Here is a 19,798-nt window from a genome sequence, read left to right on the forward strand (position 1 = left end):
AGAGTGCCTTCTGTGCAGCGGAACAGTAGAAGCAAAGACAGGGAGGTGGGCAAGTGCAGGAGGGGTAGCTGGATCTGGGGATGGACCGAGGGGGTGGTGGGGGATGGAGAGGGAACGGCCAGAGGGGAGGCAGGAAGGGTAGCTTGTGCCAGATGGCAAGAGCTCTTGGATTTGATCATGTGGGCAGTGGGAAGCCAGCGAAGGTTTATTAGCAGCAAAATGATGTGACCAAATCATCGCCGTGGACTGTTCATTCTGGCAGCTCTGTGTGGGACAGATTGGGGAGGAGAGATGAAAGATAGGCAGCGTTCTTAGGAGACTATTGTGAGCATCCGCGGTGAGTCGTGTGGAGGGTCCACATAATCACAACACGGATAATGATGATAAAATAGTGGCTGACATTTATCCAGTGCTTTCTGGGGGCTAGCCAGTGCCGTGCTTTTGCAAACGTTCCTTTTTAATCTTTGCAACTGCACTGCTTGGTCTTCCCGGTGAGGAAACCTACTCGGAGTGCCCGGGTTGGGATTCGAACCCAGGGCTGTGCGTTTTGTGTGGGTGCTCCCACAAAGGTGAGGAGAGTGGTGGGGAGGAGGAGGAGGCTGGCAGGTCCCTGCCTGGGTCCTCACATCCCCAGGGAGTCATCATCAGTCCCTAGCTCGGGGTCTTGTGCACGTCCCTGCTGAGGCTGGGCCCGAGCTGGGAGAGGTGCAGCTGGACGGGGGGAAGCCATCGCTCTTCCTCTGCCACCAGCCACGCGTGGTTTTCCTGGCAAGCAGAGGCTCAGCTGTGCCTCCCTCTACCCTGCCCCGGGCCTAGCACCCACTCTCTGTCCCTCCATGTGCAGTGCTCCCTACGGCTGCTTGTACACCACACCTGTAGTCACTTAACTAAAGCTTTTAGGAGAAAAGTGACCTTGCTTCCCACTCCCTTCGAGGTCCCTACTGTCCTTGGGCCTGAGGAAAGGACACTTCCAGGTACTTCCCCAGAATTCTCGCATTTCGGGCATTCCTCTAACCCTACCATGGCCACTGTATACCCAGGCAGTTCCATTACTGAAAAGGGAATGGGTGTGGGGGCAGGACCTGTAGGGTAAGTAACAGTCCTTACAGAAACATGCCTGCAAATAGTAAGCCTGTTAGCTGTTGTTCTTTTTATAACTGGGCTCCATGAATGCAGAGCTTGGGGACTTTGGCACCAATGACCAGGTTTAAAGAGAGACATTCATTAAGCACTGGAAGGGCTTTGTCAGATCTTGACCATCTTTCTGTCTCTAAGAAGGGCTGCTTTTATACCAGGTCAGAAAGAGCTCACTGTACTTCTCTTAAAGAACCCCCTCCTCTCTTCCCATCCCCTGGCCCAGGGCTGAAGCTCTCTGCCCTGTCCTCCACCAAGCCCCAAGGCTTGCTCAGCTCCTGGACACTCTCCACCTGGGAGGTCTTTGAGCACGTGCCCTGCCCCGCCACCTCCCCCTCCCACCAACCAGAAGGACCCGCCTCATAGATGCCTGGGGCTAGGGCAGCAGTGAGGTTCTTACTGTACCTGCAGAAGCCTTGTAGGCATCTGTGTGCGTGTGTGTGCATGCAGCTGAATGTGCACCCATGTGCGTATTCCCATATGGAGGGTGTGTGTTTGGGGCAGTGGTGGTGGTGCAGTCCCAGACCTGCTCTTCATTCAAATCTGTTTTTTACCTGTTTGTGCAGGAGGAATGGGGCTCACCTGGCAGGGGAGGATGATGGAAGCATTTTCTGGAAAGGCTTCTTGCAAGGGCTGGACAGTGGGGCTGTGTGCGCCCTGTCTCTGTCCCAGCCTCCCCTCGCCATCAGCCAACCACCTGTAAGCCTTCTTCCTCCCTGGGCTGAAGTGTGTAGCATGTGTGGGGAGCAGCTGGGGTGTGGTGTCCCTGGGCTTTTTCTCCCAGCTTCCCTCAGCCAACCAACCACGTGCTGCCAGATGGATCTGGGTGCCGATGGGGTATGCGCAGGGAATGGCAACCAGCTCCCAGCCCGTGGCCTTGCCCGATGAGTTGGAACACAGTTAAGTTCTGGAAGTTCGGGGATCTGAGCTGGCAAGACCCAGATCAACAGGAACTAAGCCTGGTGGAGAAAACTCTCGGCCCTCCAGGAGGAAACCCTCCTGGAGTGGCTCCCTGCCACTCTCCGCCCCCAACCTGGGCTCTACACTCGCTGCCCTCCCTGGGAATCTTCAGGCCACCGACTCTCCTTGAGCACGAACTCCAGTCTCTTAGCCCTCCGCTGTTTTATTTATTGCACAAACACCACCATAACAGCAATAACATAAACCAAAGAAAAAGTCTCCCTCCATTTCATGACCTTAACAGATGAGCTGTTCAATTTTCTTTGTTCCCTTCTAGTCCCTGTCCATATTATATCCCTCCTTCTTTTCTCCTCCACCCTCCCCCCAACTCCTTTCCTTCCTTCCTTTCTGTAAGAGGAAAGGGGGCAGATTTCAGCACCTCCTGCAGCCTGCCAGGCCCTGCCCAGGTCACCGAGGGTAGGGGAGAAGACTCGCCTGCAGGATAGAGGTGTGGGTGCTGTCCTTGGCTGCTGGCATCTCAGAAGCTGAGCTGGACCAGCATGTGCACCCTGGGCTTGATGACTAGCTGTTGTTTCTCTCTTTTGCCATGGTCTCAATACTGCTCACTCCCCAAAGCGGGTATTAAGAGTGATTTTTCTGGAGATGGTGGGATTCAGTCATTTGCAGCTTCCAGATTTCTGAATCAAGGTATGTGAGCCCTCAGAATTACCTGTCATCAATGAGGACAGGCTCTCAGTTTCAGGCTCCCAGGCCCACGTTGCTCAGAGCCTTATCCAGTGTGGGCGGCCATCAAGGCTTGACTTGGGGAGAAGATTGCATTCAAGATCTGGAGAGGGTACAGCAGGGGAGGGCCGGGGTAGGTTAACTTCGCACTCCGAACATTCGGATCTGTGGCCCTTCTTAGGGCCTGCAGACTTCATAGGGGATCTGACGGGGTCCTCAAAGGGCGGGAGGTGTGTGTCCTCCCTGACCCCAGCCTTTCCATGGAGCCATTTCATCTGCATCCAAGCCAGCATCCTAACCACCCTCACTAACTCCCGGGGAAGTCTCTCCCCAGGGCTGGACCTCTTAGCCCAGGAGCAGGAGTGAAGCCAGTGGGTTAATGAAGAGCCTGAAAAAAGTCAAACCGTAGCCCAAGGCACAGATAGTGCAAAACAGCGTGCAAACTGTGAATAACTTGTATTTGATTCACGTTCTGAGGATGACAGGTCTAGACTGAGTTTTGCGCCTCTGCAACTGGGGGAGGGGAGAGATCCGGGGAGTGCTGGATGGCAGGGGAAAGAGCTGGCACCCTTCCCTCGGGGCAGCAGAACGATACCTGTTGCTGTGTGGTCTGAAGTTGTGTTCATTTGAACACATCACACGTTCAACGCATACTCCCCGCGACATCAGTGCGCGACTCCCAAAAAGTGTGTTACTGCCGGTTTCCTAGAAATACTGAAGAACTAGTTTTGTGGAGAGGTCTCACCAGCTGCCACTAGGGACATGATTGGGCCCCCGTGGGTCTGGTTGAGAGGCCTTCGTTGAACATTTATTTACTCGACTCGTGGTGCCACCACCTCCCCGGCATTTCATCTTCCTGCAGAGTCTATGAAGTAGCTGTCATTACCACTAGTGTTGTTGTAGTCATGATCCCTCTTTTGTTTTATTTTTTTAAGATTTTATTTATTTATTTGACAGAGAGATCACAAGTGGGCAGAGAGTCAGGCCAGAGAGAGAGAGAAGGGGAAGCAGGCTCGCTGCTGAGCAGAGAGACCGATGCGGGGCTTGATCCCAGGACCCTGAGACCATGACCTGAGCCGAAGGCAGAGACTTTAACACATTGGGCTACCGAGGTGCCCCATGATCCCTCTTTTAAAGAGAAAGGGGCCAGCGGGGCCCCATGATTTTGAGCACAACGTCTGACCCTGCCCCACCTGGGACAGTGCCCTTTGACTAGCTAGGGAGAGAGGCAGTGCCGGCACAGCACATACACTTGTCCCCACACCCCACCTGGCTGCCCGAAAGCCTCAGGGAAGGCTTCCTCCGCAGAAGCCTGGCACCACCCATGCAGCCGTGTGTGGAGACCCTCCTCATTGGGCATTCAGGATGGGGCCTCCTATTCATTCATTCAACAGACATCGGGGCTGGGGAATCCAGAGAGGAATATGACATTATTCTTGTCACCTCTTAGCAGACCTGTTAATATATTTGCTTCTCAGCCCACACCAGATTCCAAAAACATTTCCTATCAATTACCTTGAGCAGAATTCTCACCTGCCACGTTTTCCTTCTCCAAGCTGGCTGCTTTATGAGTATCTAAACTTTCAACCACGAGTGGGCACGTTATCTAACCTCCCTTTGGCTAAGAGCAAGGATCCCCTACCTTTTGTTCCACCGTTCAGTCATCCCCCTCAGTGAACAAATAACTCTGGGTCTGCATGTCAGGTACTGTGTTAGGAGCTGGGGATACAGTGCCGAGCAGAAAAGACAGGATTCCTGCCCATGGGAGTTTACAGACATTAACCGGATGATTCCCTCGTCGTGCTCTGATGCATTCCCAAGAACTGAGGTGTTTTGTTCAGGAGTGGCTCCCTCAGGCATGGCGTTCCTAGGGTCCTCGACTGCCCCACACTCAGCCTGTCCTGTCTGCTGTGGCAGTGCCCGAGGACCAGGTGTTGGTGGATCCTTCCCTTTGGAATGAGGCAGAGGACACATGCTCACTCTCTTGGTCTCTGGCTCTTGATCCAGCCCTTCTTATGAGAGCTGCCTGCAGTGGACAAGCTTAGCAGGGCCTCTGAAAAGAGGAGGCCATTCTGCTCCACCCCCAGAAAGAGGGCAAAAGAGAGGCCTTGTTTCTCTATGGAGTTTGGTGGCTCGGCAAAGGCGACGCTGCAGTTAGGCAGATGTGGATTCCAGTCCCAGAACTGTCACCTACCTAGCTATGGGGTTGAGCGAGTTGTGAATGTCTGTGCACCTCAGCTCCCTAGCATGACATGGGGGCAGTAATCTCGCTGCAGTAATTAAATGTGATACGATACATGAAAGCTTCTGGACTGTTTGTCATTTAATAGAGGGGTGACCACTCTTCCTTCAGTGTCCAAATGACTTTCAGCTTCTTAAGGGCATGATTGCCTCTGGAGTTGACACTTCCCAAGAAAAAGTGAGCAAATGCTAGAAAATAAGGAATAATTAAGCCCCCTAGCGTAGGCCCACGAGGATAGGACAGTGGTTCCCAGAATGTGGCCCTGGACTCAGCAGCACCTGGGAACTTACTAGAAAGGCAAAGTCTCGAGCCCCACCTCAGAACTACTAAACCAGAAATCCTGGGGGAGGGACCCCAATCATCGATTTTCACAAGTCTCCAGGCGATTGTGATCGAGGCTAAAATGTGAGGAACCTCTGGGCTGGAGATTGCGAACCCGCTGTCAGGGGGCCAAGTTCTTGCACAGATGTGTTTTGTTTGCCTTCTGTCATCAGCTGGAGCTGAGCAGCAGCTGCCTCTGAAGAGTGGCTGTGCCCTTCTGAAGGGGTTACAGTCTTCGCTCTGCCGCTCCCTCCTGTGTCCCACCAGCTGGCCTCCCTCCCTTGGCTGCCCAGCCCCTGGCAGCGGGCATCTGAGTTTGCAGCCAGGGCTCTAGGTCAGGGTCTGACTCACAGAGGGAGCTGCTCTGTTTCACCAGATCCTGAGTGTCGCGGGGTTGGGAGAACGTCCTGGGACGCTGAGCTCCCGGGCCCAGCAGGCAACAGGAACAAGGAAGCCCGTACTCTAATTCCCAAAGCCAGCCATCAGGTCCTACTGGTTTCACTTCGGGATTTGGTCTGAAGTGTTGTGAATTCCCAGCACATCACACACACCCACATTCCACTGTAAGTCCAAAAATACCTTCCACAGCCAAATTGAGATGATTTTTACATTCCCCACTACCTTGGATTATCTGCCTGGCTGCTCTGTGCCACCCTCGCCACTGGCCCAGCTGATGGCTAACGTGGAGAGACAGAAGGGCCAGCAGTGGGCAGCTCAGCTGGGGGCGGGACTTTGCCTGCCCCAGAAGTCTACATCCAAGTGGGATCCAGGAAGGCTGGGAGGACCGGGGGCTGTGGTGTCTGGGGGATGGAGCAGGGGAGTGTGGAGCTGGGAGCTCTCAATGCTGAGGCTGGAACAGATAATCATGACTGAAAATGGACCCAGACCTCAGTATGAAGAGAGATGGAATGGGATGTGAGGAGCAAACTGTGGGCAGTGGGAGAGGGACCGAGTTGGGCTCAACCTTGGACACAGGGGTGTGGAGGAGACTCAGGAAGCTTCCCTGCTTTGTACCCCACCCCACCCCACCCCCGGGGCCAGACCAATGCTTCCTCCCTTCTGGAGAGAATACACCTCAATAGCAGCTCGATCTGGACATAGGAAACAGGCTAAGAGTACAGGCTTTGACATCCAACGGATCTGAGGTCAGATCCTAGCTCAGCCACCTCCTGTGTCTCTGGACAAGGGACCCAACCTCCCTGTTTACTCACCTATCAAAAGTCTGGAAAGCCTATTTCATAGGCATATGGTGAGGATGAAATGCGATAACATTTGTGAAACCATTAGCATACTGTCATAGAATAAAGAACATAATAAGCTTAGTTATACTTATAATTATCAGACAGCAGAAACCATGTCTTTTCACCGGAAACCCGGGTATTGAATTTGGCAAAATGGCGTCATTGGTGAGGAAAATGGATTCAGATGTAAGCATTAATCAATGAGCAGAAGATCATGTAATTCTTAAAAGAGAGGTACTGCAAAGAAAGAGACAGTGTCCCTAATATTTGGGGCTCGTGGCATTTATTAGGGCCCTTGATAAGTATTGGTTTGTGTAGCAAAAGAGATGCAAGAATGTCCTGTTAGTGGTGGGTGCCAGACACGGATGAAGTCACTAAGAGATGTTCATGTGACATGACTCCTCCTCCCCTCCTTGAAGCCAGCCTCAATGGAGTGGGGAGGATCTGTGTTGCCTAGACCTGGTGGTGATGGACAGATTTACCTCAGGTGTCCGCACAAACATTATTAACCTCAGGAAGATCCAAATTTGCCTGATTTCCCCCTGCCCTTTCTCACAAAAAAATGGTATGTCCCATTGTGTTTTGGCTTGGGGTTTGGGATGCAAACAGCTCCTCTCTCTTCTAATCTAAAAGGGATAGTACTGGGGCACCTGGGTGGCTCAGTTGGTTAAGCATCTGACTCTTGATTTCAGCTCAGGTCATGATTTTAGAGTCCTGGGATCAGGCCCCGTGTTGGGTTCTGTGCTCAGCTGAGTCTTCTTGTCCTTCCCCCTCTGCTCCTTCCACCCAACCCCCTGCTCGCTCTCTCACGCTCTCTATCTCTAAGGTAAATAATCAAATAAAATATGTCAAAAGAAGTAAATAAAAGGGACAGCACTGGGAGGGCTGGACCCCTCCAGCCACCCAGGCCACCACTAGATCACCCCCAGGATCACTATTCCTTCTGACTCAGGTTCTTGCTTCTGAGGAGACCATCCCTGAAAGAAAGGCCTGGAGTGGGGGATTAGCATCCATGCATTTCTGATTCTGTCCAGCTGTGTAAATGGCTTAGTGAAGACTAAAGCAGCCCGTAATTATAACAATTATAATGAGCAGGGAGAGCATGGATGCAGAAGTATAATCCAAATTAAACGGCAAAGGGGAGTTACACTATTCCCCCAAGGCTCTTTCTGCCCGAGGACTGTGTGAGTCTGTGAGCCTAAACGTTCCTGGGGGCCCATCCTGATAATCGGGTGACATGGAGACCAATTGATGTTTGGATTTTTAGCTTTCCAGGAAAACATCCTGGAGCCTTGGAGAGGATTCACGAATTTCCTTGGAGGGAGGGAGGAATGGAGGAGAGAAAGACAGGTTAGAGGAAGAAGGTGCCCACACCGGCTCTGGTCAAGGTTCCAGCCCTGGAAGGGGTTGAGGGCTGGGCCTGGCCCACACTTTGTCATACCAACAGGGTGAAGGGAAGAGCCCCCAACCAAAGTTTCATGCAGTTTGGTCTTGACAACAGCGCGCTCCTTCCCCCAGCTCCTGTCAGCCCTCCTCTTCAAAGCCTCCTAAGGACTTGTTTTTGGGCAGATTCCCGAGAAGCAGAGTCTGAGCTGGTTGGGATTCCCGTGCAAGTGGTCAAAGGGCCCTTTTGAAGCACCTGCCAGGGTGTGAGGGAAGTTGGACAGAGCAGAGGACAAGGCCAGCTGAAGACGTGCTATCCGGGGAAGCCTGCCGATCTCCGGGGGAGCTCTGGGGCATGAATTACAGACCAGAAGCTGGTGCACCCAGGACTGGGGGCTGGGTTTTCTACTTCGGTGATTGCCCACTCGTCTCCCAGACATAACTCCAGGAGGAGCCCGCCCTGGGCTCAGGGCCAGCCTCTCAAGAAGGTTGCTGGGGGTGGGGGATGGGTACTCTGGCTGCGGAATGGGGGTCTGGGCAGGACGCCAGCAGCACCTGCTACACAGCTATTCCAACCCCACACTCGTCCTCTCCTCTTTCTCTCCTGTGAAAAGCCACATTAATTAAACTCAAGAAGTTCCTCATGTATTTCTGAAAACCATATAGAGGTCATTTGTGGGGTGATTGGAAAGGGGGGTAGTCTAAGGTTCTTCTCTATCCTAAAGTCTATAAGATTACACTCCACAGTGAGTAATTATTGGGGTAATTCTTCCAAGACCAATCATATGTAAAGGCTTATTCTAATAAATATTCTTATGATGAAATTTCACACTGACTCGCTTCTCAAAAGGGCACTGGGAAGCAGCTTTTTTATTATTGTTGTTGTTGTTATTCCCGCTGCACAAACTGCTGCTCAGAATGGCGAAGCACGTTACTTGAGGTGACTCAGCTAGGCAAAATAGTTCATTTCTAACAGTAAAATTGCAGGTAACACTACAGACATCTGGGGACTCTTCTTTTTAGGAGAGCTCATTCTTTAAAGGAACTCTTTAAATCATCAACCTCTCAGTCCCACCCCACCCCCAAAGCATCAACCTCAAATGAAAATATTTATCAATGGTCTTCAGTGTTCAAGACACTGGTAGTGTCTGGGGACTTTGAAAAGATTGTGTTATCTGCCTAATGGGCTTTTGGTCTAACCAGGGAGCCTGATACGTAACAAACAGGCAGGTTGGAGCAAATGCCAAGTAAGAGGATAGGTGCGCATTGTAGGAACTGGATGGGTCGGGGTGGGGGGGTGGTTTTCTGAAGGGGAGTGGTGTTCCAGGCTGGCCTTAGAGAAGCATGGGTCTTGAATGAGCTAGATTCAAGCTAGCTGCTAAATATTCCCTTCCTGCCAGCTGGTTGTCACTGGGAGACCTCTGCCAAGCAGTGGCACATCCATCCGTTCCTCCATTCATTCGCAGAACACGTGCATGTCAGCTGAGTTCTCACTACATGGCAGGCTCTGTGCTTGGCTCTGGGGAGGCAGGGAGGAGAGGGCTCCGCCTGAAGCTCACCATCTAATGCAGACACGGCCCACCCTGCTGTCATCTTTCCAGTCCCTAATCTCCGGTCCTGAGCCATCCAGGCTGTGAAATGCTCTGAACAGCAGTGTGTGTTCTTGACGTCACTCACCTCTAAATAAGCAAGGGATCAGTTTGTGACCTCCCTGAATACTTTTGGTGCAGGTAACAAAAGCACCACCAAAATAACTTTAAACATAAGGACATAAGATTAGAGGTGACTGCAGCTGCTGGCCTTTGTCTCCTGGCTCAGCATCATCAGGGTGTGCTGTCATTCTCTCAGCCTGTCTCTCATAGTGTCAAAATGGCTGCCATAGCTCAAGACATCACATTCAAGGAAGTCACCAAGGAGGGTGTCAGGACAGAAGGGGTTGGTGCCAGCTTACTCTATTCTCTTATAAGGAAAGCAGCACTTTTCCAAAATCTGTAGCTGACTTCTGCTTATTTCTCATTGGCTGCAATGATACACAGAGCCATCCCTAACTGCATGAAAGTTGGGAAAGCATCTTACCTGGGGCTGGGAGCATTGCCACTCTGCAACATGGGGATGTTACTGAGAGTGGTGGGGGAATGAATGTCATCCAGTGGGGAGGCAATCATAGGACGAGCTGTGAACTTCCTTGTACGATCCTAGGCACTGAGCTTCCGCCCCTGCTCCTGCCAAAGAAATTTGTGGACTGATCTGAGTCCCACCTGCTGAATCGTAAACCTGCTTCTCCCTAGCCTGTCCTCTTTCCCTTCTGCACACATGGACTTCACTTCTCCACCCTTCCCCCTGCCCCACTGCCAGCCACGACTTCCCATCCCATTCCCCACATCTGCCTTCTGCCCTCCTGCTTTCTGATTTGCTTTTTACCCACCATGAAGCCCCCTTGGGAAAGGAAAATGGGAAGGAGGATGAAAGAGGAGGGAAAGTGTTAATTAAACACCAGATGTTTAACTCTGTTAATTAATGGCTCTGTTACCCTGAGTGGCATCAGCCTTCTCTTATCTGTCTCCTTCACCCTCACTACCCTCTGTACCTGGAAAGCCCAGATTGGTGCAGGGGGCCTGAGACCAGCAGAGGGAAGTTGGGGAAAGTGGCCCAGGGTGACCCTGAGGGGGTGGTGCTCTTGTCCAGGAGGGGAGCATGGGCATGCTGGAGTAGTGACACTGGGAACAGAGAGAAGGAATAATAGGAGAGACTGAAGCCCTGAGGTCACAAACAGACATGTTTTGATTAACGCACCTAGGGATTTCAAAAAATGCAAGTAATTGCCAGCATTTAAACAATAAGGGAATTTCGCATGAATCCAGATGGATAGACTTTCTTTAGAAATGGACAGATGAGTCTACAGCCATACCACCCTGAATGTGCCTGATCTCGTCTGATCTTGGAAGCTAAGCAGGGTCGGGCCTGGTTAGTAACTTGGTGGGAGAAATGGACAGATCAAGGACCGTGTCCTGAGAAGGCAACAGTCAGCTGGAGAAGAGGGATCTGAGTCCCAGCTGTCCTGTCCATATGGGGTCCATGCCTTTCTGTCCTCTGCTGTCCCCTCCCCATCCACCTAACTCATGTGCCCCTGCTGCCCCTGAGGACTTCTGGGTTTGGGATCTGCAGCAGAGTACAAGGGCCAGGATTTGACAGTGGACCAGACAGGGGAGGCAGGGGAGGTCTGGAAATACTGAGATGTGAGTCAGGATACCTGGGGACATCATAGTTCCATTGACAGAAATGGGGGACATGGGAGGAGCAGGTGAAGAGAGAAAGGTGACAAGTGAATTTGGGACAGTCTGCTGTAGACATGTCTGTGTGACTTGATGTGGAGATGGCCATGTGGTCTGGAGTTCAAAGAGAGGGGGTGAGATCTGGGGCACTCACGGAGCTGGGGTACAAGTGAGAGCCCTGGCAGGAGCGAGTGGGGGCTGAGACCACCCTGGGAGCAGTCAGAGTGAGAGGAGAGGGAACGGGGAATAGAAACCTGGAGAAGCACACGTCTGGGAGAAAGAGCTAGAAATGAAAGTTAGGGCCAACATAAAGGTTGAGGAGGAACGTGGACAGTGTAATGACAGAGAAGTAGGAAGTGTCCAAGATTTTGATGACCCTTCTTCTATGTTCTTTGCTTTAAAGACCAAGGGCTATTTCCAGCAAGTTCTATGGCCCCAGGGAGGGAAATGGAACTAATGCCCTTATTCCTTCGAAGACATGTGAAATCATCCATTTACATCGTGGCAGTTTTGCCCTTTTGAGGCCATCCAGCGTCTTTAATAACTTTAGAAGGAAAGGCTTTTGTCCCTCATGGAAAGTTTCAGTGTCATCCCAGAAATGACCCCGTAGGCAACCAGCAGCCCCTTGTGCCTGTGCACCTAAGAGGGATGCAAGCTTCTCTAACCAACACCGATGCACAACTCCTTGCCACCCTGAAAAAGTCTCTCATCTCTAAGGCAAGGCAGAAGGCGCGGGGCTGTGGAGTCCTCGAGGCATGGAGCCCTTCCCCAGCCTGTGGCCTGCCTCCCTCTCACCTCTCTACTGTCGGTGTGTTTGTACGTGTGTGGAAGGGTGGCAGCTGGGCATGAGCACAAGGTGGGTGGCTTTCGTGGGGGCCCAGGCTGGAGTCTGAGCCCCACCCTGTCCGGCAGAGGTTCCCTCCCGCTCCCTCTGATACTCCCACCCCCCACCCAGCACAGAAGGCAGCAGATGTTACTGGTCTCACTTCATTTCAATAGATTTACAAGCATGCCTTTATGTGTTACTGAAAAATTGGGTGTAAATCCTATTTTAAGAACACAGTGGAACTCATTACTTGAAGAACACATTGGAAAATCCTTGTGGGAAGTGAATAATAATCACCCTTTGGTACAACTTTTGCGCCAGTGTCTGAAGCGCAGTTCATGGAAGGTCTTTCCCATGATCTCCTCTTAGAATTTTGGGACCGTCTTCCTTCCCACGGGACACGCTGTTCCCCCTCCCTGTACGTCCTGTCCCCCATCTGTAGTACTCTCTCCCCACTGCCCCCCTCAGGCTCTCACGTCATGCCCCCTGACCCTTCCCTCAGCAGTAGCCTCTTCCCCCCACGCCCCCACCCCCAGACTGTGTGACCATGACCTGCTGGTGATCCTTTACTGCTCTTCCTTCTTCCACAGATGTGTCTGGGGGGAGGGGAGGGGGTATCAGAAATGCTTGCCAGGTGTGAACAATTGGGTAGAATACATTGGATGAGTGTGGTAGGCAGAAAAACGACCACCGAAGATATGCATGTCCTTATCCCTGGAACCCGTGAGTGTTACCAGAATGGCCATTGCGTCTGTGATTCGGCTAAGGACCTTGAGGTGGGGAGATGGTCCTGGATTACCCGGCAGGGCCCATTGTAATCACGAGGGTCCTTCAACGCGGAGACTTTTTCCCAGGTGTGATAGAGGGGGAGGTAAATATGGGAGAATGCTGGAGGGAGGCGGTGCTGCTGGCTCTGAAGATGGAAGGAATGTGGGCAGCCTCTAGAAGCCAGAAAAGGAAGGCAGTGGCTTCTCCCGTAGAGCCTCTGGAAGGGAATCCAGTCCTGACGACACCTTGATTTTAGCCCATTGAAACAGATGTCTGACTTCTAACCCATAGAACTGGAAGAGAATGGACGTGTTGTCTGAGGCCGCTCGGTTACAGCAGCAACAGGAAGCGGGTATGGTGACAACCCCACAGTCTGTCGGGAAATCTGGCCACACACTGAACCTCGTCTCTTTGGCCTCGCTCACCGCATGTTCATGGACTCACCCGAAATTCTCCCCTTTCACTGAGTGATTTCAGCTCGTTCCAGGGTCTGTCCCTTTGGATGCTCTGTGGCTCCCCTCCCTCTCCTGCTGCCCACACCTCATCCCTGAACTTCCCAACGTCCCATACACACAGCCAAGGTGCGGATGAACAGGAGGGGGCTCACTTGGCCCTGGTCAGGGATCAGGGTTCCCTGCAGGAGGAAGAGGGAGGGGCTGGCAGGGGCCCACGCTGAGGGAAGAGCAGAGAGAAGACCTGATCATTTGGGGGGCCTGTAGCCCACCTCCTGAGATCTCCTGGTCCTCCTCAGCCCAGCGGATTTTAGGAGCTCTTTTTTTGTTTTTTAAATTGGGGCCACATACAAGAAGATAAAATGTACCATCTTAGCCACTTTGAAGCGTACGGCTCAGTAGTACCAGTATACTCACATTCCTGGGCAACCCGGACCGCCAACAGTCTCCAGAACTCTTTCCTCTTGCAAACTGAAATTCTGTACCCAGGAAATAACAACCCCAGTACCCCGTCTTCCCGGCTCCTGGCAACCCCCCCTCTACTTTCTATGGCTATGAATTTGGTCATTCCAGGTACCTCATGTAAGGGAAATCATACGGTATTGGTCCTTTTGTGTCTGGCTTATTGTAATTCAGGGTCAGGCCCCCAGAGTTTATCCATGGGGCAGCAGGTGGCCAAATTTCCTTCCTTTTTAGGCTGAATCATAGTCCATTGTATTTAGTTTACCATTCGTCTGCCAGTGGACACTTAGGTTGCTTCCCCCTTTTGACTGATGTGGGTAAGGCTGCTGTGAACACGGGGGCACGAATACCTTTTGGAGTTCCTGCTTTCAGCTTTTTTGGGGGGGCGTATCCGAAGTGGAACGGCTGGATCAGATGGTGATTCTACTTTTAATTAATTGAGGGGGCGTCATACCTTTTTTCATAGCGGCTGCTCCATTCTGCATTCCCGCCAGCCCGTTTCAGCCGGTTTTCACTGCGCAGGCCAGTGCAGGCCATCAAGTACTCACACAGCTGTGCAGCCACCTGCACCCCCCATCTTTTTAGGAGCACTGGCTTTCTGGGTGTCAAACCTCGCTCGGGAGCGGGAACAGAAATGGGCCCTCCTTTGCAAAGGTTTATGTGGAGCCAGTGAATCTGTCATTGAAACCCCAAGGAAACCTGGGCCCTTCCCGGATTTGCTATTTTTGAGTTGTAGGCATGTTTTCAAATGCAGTTTTCATTTTATACAGCAACTGAATATCTGATAGCAAAATGTTTCCACGGAGAGAGCTTGCCCATGGGGAGGAGAGAAAGGCGGCTGTTCTAATGAATAGATAAGCTTGATTTGTGTTTGGCAACATCCTTAGCATTTAATTTCAGCAATTAAAGTAGGCAAGTCTGTTTTCCTTTTCTTTGCAAAAACAATAAAATATTACAGAATGTTTGGGGGGGAAAGTCCCTATTCGTCATCATACTACCTTCGTGGGACCGCCATCGCCATTCCTAATACTGATCTGTGCCAGGCATGAACCGAACATTTGTTCCCCTTCACTTGAGCTGCTCTGCAAATATGAGGCAGCGTCCTGGGTCTAACCTGTGCAGCCCCCTCCCACACCGGTTCTCTCCTCATGCGTTTGGCCCATCTGCCATCACACATGTGCCCTCTCCTACGGAGCTCGCTTGCTTTCCCAAGTGATGTGAACATTCCCTTTGTATTTTTGTTTTCAATTCTTACCTTGGGTGGACATCCTTTGTTCCCTGGAGCAAGCCAGGGATCCATGATTATAAAGACAGAATGGCCGTGGGCTTGTGCGTTAGAGGGCTCTCATTTGCAAAAGATCACCGGAGCCGCCTGAGCCCTGGTGAGAAGCTCACGAGGCTATGTCAAATAATGCCATTTTCCAGCATGATGTGCACTAAGACTGTGCAAAGGGCAGGCTCTGGAGCCCGACGGCCTGGGTTCTGATCTGGCTGACAGTTTGACCTTATGCAAGCTAGTTAATTGCTCTGTGCCTCAGTTTCCCCATCCACGAAATGGATATGATAATAGTATGTGCCTCCCGGGGGTTATTGTGTGGATTAAATGGCAAAACGAGCATAGAATACCACCTCATATATGGTAACACGGTCTCTGTTGTTGCTATTTATTTAGTCTTGGTTCCCCCACCACCTCCCTGCCCAGTCTTGAGCTAGACACTCTCCCTAAAGCCTCAGTCTTCTCATCTGTAAAATATGGGGTTGAACTAAATGATCTTCAAGTTTCTGTGCTTGCCTTTTTCCTTTGATCTTCCATCTGGGTTTGACTGCAGCTGGGGGGATATGGGTGGGACCGCAAGAAGGAGTACCCCTCGCTGATGGGGCAAATGCATTGCCTGGAGTTCGTGAGAAATAGACAGGGGAGAGGAGAACCCAACCAGGACCTGTCCTGGTCAAAGAGCCGAGAGCACCTTGCAAAGGCAGGGAATGAACTTGGTCCTGGAAAAGTGGGTGGGGGTGCTCACTCCCAGGTTCCAGAGCTGAAAAGTGCTGGGAAGTCTTTCTGAGCCTCTGTCCCTCCCCCACCTGGTCCCAACCTTCCCTCTGGGCCCCAGTTGTCCAGATGGTCTAAATGGGAAGAAAAGAGGAAAATCCGTATCCAATCTGCTCTATTCAGAGCAATGGGAAGGAATCTGCATCTCAATTTTATCTTTGTGCTGAGCTTGGCTAAGCTTTGCCCCCCAAGTGGTGAGTGATGGGTGGGTGGGAAGATGGCATTGGTGGCCCCGGTGGGGGAGTGAGGGGCGCCCCCACGCCTTCCCCTCCTTACCAAACCGCAGACAGAATGCATTCTTTCCTGCTCTTGGTATCCCCCTGTTTCCTCTTCTTTTCTTTCCTTCTCTTTCTCTCCCTTTTCCCCAGGCAGGCAGCCAAGTGGAGATTTTGAATGGTGGCAAGAAGGGAGGGGCTGGGAAGGAGGACCAACCGTGCCCCCTTCCTGAAAGATCCTCAAGGGCTCCCGGGCTGAGCAGGAGGTGGGCACAAAAAGAAGAGTCTCGTTCTCTCCCACCCAGCCTGGCCCCTGGCAGTCCTGCAGTGCTGGGGGCTGGGGTGTGGCTGTTAGCAACGAGGCTGAGGTCTGGACTCAGCCCTGTCTGTCAGCTCTGGAATTTCCTTTTCTGTAGCTGCTCAGGACCTGGAAAACTGGGTCCCACAGCCCCAACTCACAGGAGACTGATTTGCAGCAGGAAGTCAGTTTAATAATTTATAGCCAGAAAGTGCTCTCCCTGGTTGGGAAGCCAACTCCGGAAACCAAATGAAACTCTGAAGGCTGCCTGGAGAGAATGTGGAGTTAGGGCTCTGGAAGGTGCCAGGAGGGCTGGGATCCCATCTCCTCAAGGTAGGATGGCGTGTGTGGGGTGGTCCAGACTTGGGCTTCTGCAGCAGACCGTCTTGAGTTCAAATCCCTCCTCTCTTATCCACTGGCACTGGGACCTTGGGCATGGTCCTCAGCCTTGCCAACCTCCACTTCCTTCTATCAGCTGTGAAGGGTAATCCTTGAATGATAGCAAAGGCATCTCTCAGCGATCTTGCCAAATGGCCATGAAGTCTTGCAGGGAAAGAACTTAGCACTGTACCTGGCATTTCTCAGTACATAGCAGCTTTGTTTATGTAAGCCCTCATCATCAGGGTCATAGGTTGTCTTTTCCTTTCTGATTCCACCCTTTTTACCAATCAAAAGAAAAGGGTCCCCGGTCTCTCTGGAGAGGACCCCCGGCAACAGCAACATGAGTGGTCTCCATTGCTGCCTTGATTCTGCTCTGGGACACAGAGCCTTTCCCACCTCATCCCCCAGTCCCTCCCTGCTTCTGTCCAGGACCATCACTTGCATTTGAGCTGGGGTGTCCTCTGCAGGGTGCAGATGAGGCCTGAGATCCACCGTGCTCTGGGTGTGGGGCTGGGGTCTCTTGGAGCAAGAGGTGCCCACTTCCATTCTCTGAGCTGCCCAGCAGGCCAGCGGCCAGCTCTGACCCATTGCTCTTGCTGCCACCGCCACCCAATTTCCCAAAGCACAGATCTGACCACATCCTTCCGCTGCCCCAACCACCAACTAGTCCTCCTTTCAGCAGAAGGAACCCTCCTGATGTTGTAGGTTTTTGCGAAAGTTCGCCATGATTTGGCCTCGGTCTTTCTCTCCAGACTCAGTGCGCCCTGCCCGGTTCTCCAGCCTCTGTAGCTCATGTGAGGATGGTCCAGGGCTGAGTGCTGTTTGCCATTCCGTCCTTCTGGAATGCTCTTTGCCCCTGATGTCCCGGGAAGCTCCCCACTTCTCTCCTTCAAAGAGTGCTCCCTTCCACAGGAGGCATCTTAGACCTCCAGCCCCTGGCCTTCCTCTCTCTTCCCTTTCTCAGGACACCTTGCACCTCTCTGCAGACCCCCCTCATAACCTCCCTTCCTGCTCATTCTCCACTCAGGCCTCCCTCTCCTTTGTTGGACTGTCACCTGCAAGACACTGGGACGGACCCCCTTGTCTGTCCCCGTACTGAATGGCTTGGTAAATGAAGATGGTCTCCCGTGTGACGTTCAGCTTCTCGCCACCGCAAGAAGGCCTGGGGAGTTAGTCATGCAGCAAACAGTGGGGGCCACTTTGGGTTCTATGGGAGGGTGGGATTCGTGTGCCCTCTCTTTGTCTCTCTCTCTCACCCACACACACACTCCGCCCCTGCCTCCCTCATCCTTTGCCCCAGAGAGAAGAGCAAAGCTCCTTTTGTCACTGGGCCTCCCAACAGCTCTGGCCCTGGTCCTCTGCCCTTCCCTTGCTTTCCTGCCCTCGCACTCAGCAATTCCACGCTCCCGCCCCACCCCCCCAGCCCGGGTTGCTACTAATCCTCCTCCCACTGTCTGTGCTGGGAAAATGAGCCCGGGAGAAGTCCCATGGAAGGCGAGGAGTCCTCAAGAGGGTGCCTGTGTGGGTGTTTGTTCTCTCTCACACACAAGCACATGCATCACATGCCTCCCAGCATCATTAGAGTGACCCCATATCGAGGACCGCAGGGAATTGGGGCAGCAGCAGGAGAGAAGGCTGTAGAAGCTCTGGCCCATGATTCGGGAAAATGCTTTCCTTATCACTGGCGGTTTCCCAAAATAGCAAGAGTCGGCTGGTGCTACAGTCCTCTCTTCCCCACTCCTCGAGAACCCTGCCACAGTGCCAGTGACATGTGGCTCTGGGGCAGGACGGAGTGCAGGGTTTCTGGGTCCCCTTACCTGTCCGAGCCCGGGGCCCGGGCTGCTGTGTCTGTCTAGTGATATATTGGCCCTGGGAAAATGGTCTACTCTCCTTGATTGTACTCTGAGCTCCTTGCAGACAGGGACCATGCTTTTGTCCGTCCCTTGCTTCCCCTGTCTGTCCAGACACCTGCATATAGCAGGTGTTCAACTAATGCCCAGGCAAGTGTGGTATAAGTGAACGAATGGCTATACGTGGGAAGACACTTCAGTAACTAGTGAGGGTTTTATGTGTATGAATACACTCATACAAGGGGATTTCATAAAGGGCCTACGCTGTGCCAGACTTAGTTCTCAGGCAGGGAACTATAAGCCCCATTTTACAGGTGACAAAACCGCCAATCTCCACAGGCCCGGTGGCCTCCTGAGCTCAGGACTACAGCCCTCCAGAAGATGGCGGGGAGTGGGGGGAGACCTCTGTTATGCACTGCCTGCGGAGAAATTCCCAGATTATTTTAATGTCAGATCAGACAAATGTACTAGAAATAGAAATTCCTGTTTGTCTGAGGCATATCTGGTTACAGGAATGAAAACCTGAACTGTATGAGATAGGAACTGTATGGGATAGGTGATCCCCGAGACCTGAAGAACAAGGGCTTCAATGGATGGGGAGTGAGTTATTCAACAACAACAACAACAACAACAATAATAATAGCCAACCCCCGTGCTCTGTACTTTAGGGCAGGTGTGGTTCTAGGGAGGGGCAGAGAGAATTTTCAGCAGGCTTCATGCCCAGCGCCAAGCGAGATGCGGGGCGCAATCCCACAACCCTGAGATCAGGACATGGGCCAAAATCAGGAGTCAGACACTTAACCCACTGAGCCACCCAGGTGACCGGAGCCATTTTTTTTTTTTAAAGATTTTATTTATTTGACAGACAGAGATCACAAGTAGACAGAGAGGCAGGAAGAGAGAGAGAGAGAAGCAGGCTCCCCGCTGAGCAGAGAGCCCAATGCGGGACTCGATCCCAGGACCCTGGGATCATGACCTGAGCCGAAGGCAGCGGCTTAAACCACTGAGCCACCCAGGTGCCCACTGGAGCCGTTTTAAGCCTCATCCAATCTTCACAACCCCTTTCCGAGTCAAGTGCCACGAGTCTCCCCATGTCACAGACAAGGGAACAAGCACAGAATTGTGATGGGCAAACATCACAGAAAAGGTTTGGATGGGGGCAGACCAAAGCCGACTGATTCTGTCACCCTCCCAGGTCCCACCTACCCTCCTGCACCACCATCCGTATCATGCGGCTCAGGGAAGTCAATGTGGCACCT

General features: G+C 52.3%; 1 protein-coding gene across 4 annotated transcripts in view; it reads left to right on the forward strand.

The window, feature by feature from the left end:
• The window catches only part of SEMA5B (semaphorin 5B), a 113,841-nt gene that overhangs the window by 50,952 nt on the left and 43,091 nt on the right, over nt 1–19,798 (forward strand). The window contains exon 1 of one of the 4 annotated variants that reach the window (XM_004745446.3): nt 16,378–16,641. The exons of 2 other annotated variants lie outside the window; for them this stretch is intronic. The gene's annotated coding sequence lies outside the window, so the exon portion shown is untranslated. Of the gene's footprint in view, nt 1–16,377; nt 16,642–19,798 lie in introns of those variants that run through there. One more of the 4 variants, XM_045088822.1, reaches the window with a different exon arrangement.

The sequence above is a fragment of the Mustela putorius genome, unplaced genomic scaffold (genome assembly GCF_011764305.1).
Source record: "Mustela putorius furo isolate JIRA1106 unplaced genomic scaffold, ASM1176430v1.1 tig00003834_pilon_pilon_pilon, whole genome shotgun sequence".
Classification (NCBI taxonomy): Eukaryota; Metazoa; Chordata; class Mammalia; order Carnivora; family Mustelidae; genus Mustela; species Mustela putorius.